The following is a 1,861-nucleotide window of genomic DNA, read 5'->3' as shown; positions in this document are numbered from 1 at the left end:
TGCTATTCTCTACACATTAATATTCGATTATTAAAAATTCAAATTCAAACAAATGGAAGACACATACAATTCTCTGGTTATATAATGTTGTATTATGTAAACATGTTGTGAAAACTCTATAAGTACGGCCCTGAAATCAAGTTTAAGATTTCGCAAAACCGACAGTTCACGTCTGAATATCTGCCAAGACACATATATTCTATATCTACAGTTAATCTATACAGTTAAATTTATCTTTACCTATATTCGATAACTGATTCTCGTGCTGGACTTGACCTGAATGGGAAAAACGAATACATATTTTAAATATAAATATATAGTAGCGGTTACGCAGCCGATCGATCATTGCAAACATCTGTAATTAGGTAGGTATAGTCGAGCTTGTCGCGTGTTCGTTCTCACTTTCGTTGTTGGAAGAAAACATGTTCTACTTTCTACACAGCAGTCTGGAAAGGCAGTTAAAATATAATCTCGTAATTTGGAAAATTCAAATCAAAGTATTTGTTTGAAAAATTTTTTGTCATAAACTGAACAATTTTATACTCCACTTCAAAAAATATATACCTATACATATACATATACATATATATACATATATATACATATATATATACATATATATGTATATATACACACACACACATATATATATATACATACACACTTACATTTAGAGTGAAAAAAATCGGTAAGTTATATCAAACAGCTATTTTTGGAATGTTATGCTGAGAATAGACAGAATAAATTAATATCATTGTAAGAAAAAACTTGTTATTTCTATTAACAAATAGTATAAAATATATGCACATGAACTTATAAAAAATATATAATTTTGTAATAAAGCAACAATTCGAAGTTTTATCGCTCAATAATTCGTTTTTGAATAACTATTTAAATTTGCACAATAATCGAGACATTTTTGAAAATTATTATATTTTATAACATTAATATTTGTAATAATAACTATGCCTTTAAAAATTCCATTATACTTTTTATGAAAATAATTGCTAGCGCTAAAAATCTTTTCAAGTACGTTCTATCAAACGTATAAGAATTATATACTACTGACACTTTCACAATTTTTTCTTATATTTATTTCTCTAGATTTATAAATATTTGTATATATATATCTTAAGTAAAGTCTCGAATATAAAAATACTACAGCAAGAAAATTCTCAACGAAAATAAATTTTAAAAAATAATTACTATTTTTCGATTCAATCAGCACTTAATTTCTGAACTAAGGACTTGAAATTGATCAATTACATATTGTGTAATTGCCTTTCTGTTCATAATTCAATTCATAATTCTGTTCTTGAGTCGTGCATTGATAAAGCTACTAATTGCATATTTCACATGTTCTCAGATATTAGATAAATAATTGTGTGCAATATTCGCATAATATCATGTGCTACGTGTAATATTTATTACAAATTAGTTGACGCATATTGTAACTTATAAACATAAATTGCTAATACAAATTAACAAATATTAATATTAATACTTTTACGGCCACACTTTTCAGAAAAAAATTTGCTCTTGCTGGTATATAATAACGAAAACTACTGGTTGCCATCGGCACTTTTTGTAAGCTTTATTATAAATTAAAGACATAGGCCCGTATTCAGAACGCACTTACAACGATACGCGCTAACATACTATACTTTACGTTTACACATATTATAGAAGTTTAGAGATAAAAGCACGCTTTTATCAATAAAAGCTTAGGAATACGAACCATTGATTCTTCATCACTGTTGTCTGATACTTGATCGTTAACATTCGATAGGTTATCAGCGTACACGTACCTCGTCATTTACACACATTTTTAAAAGTATTTTCTTTAAGTCTAAATACAGCT

The 1,861-nt window shown here is 27.1% G+C and overlaps 1 protein-coding gene across 1 annotated transcript in view; it reads left to right on the top strand.

Annotated features, from left to right (window-relative positions):
- The first annotated feature begins 257 nt into the window (after positions 1–257).
- The window catches only part of LOC108688789 (17-beta-hydroxysteroid dehydrogenase 13-like), a 6,744-nt gene continuing 5,140 nt past the window's right edge, over positions 258–1,861 (top strand). The window contains exon 1 of the mRNA XM_018195205.1: positions 258–365. The gene's annotated coding sequence lies outside the window, so the exon portion shown is untranslated. The remainder of the gene's footprint in view (positions 366–1,861) is intronic.

The sequence above is a fragment of the Atta colombica genome, unplaced genomic scaffold (assembly GCF_001594045.1).
Source record: "Atta colombica isolate Treedump-2 unplaced genomic scaffold, Acol1.0 scaffold239, whole genome shotgun sequence".
Taxonomy (NCBI): Eukaryota; Metazoa; Arthropoda; class Insecta; order Hymenoptera; family Formicidae; genus Atta; species Atta colombica.
The sequence above is the reverse complement of the archived record's forward strand: the minus strand, read 5'-3'. Positions and strand labels throughout refer to the sequence as shown.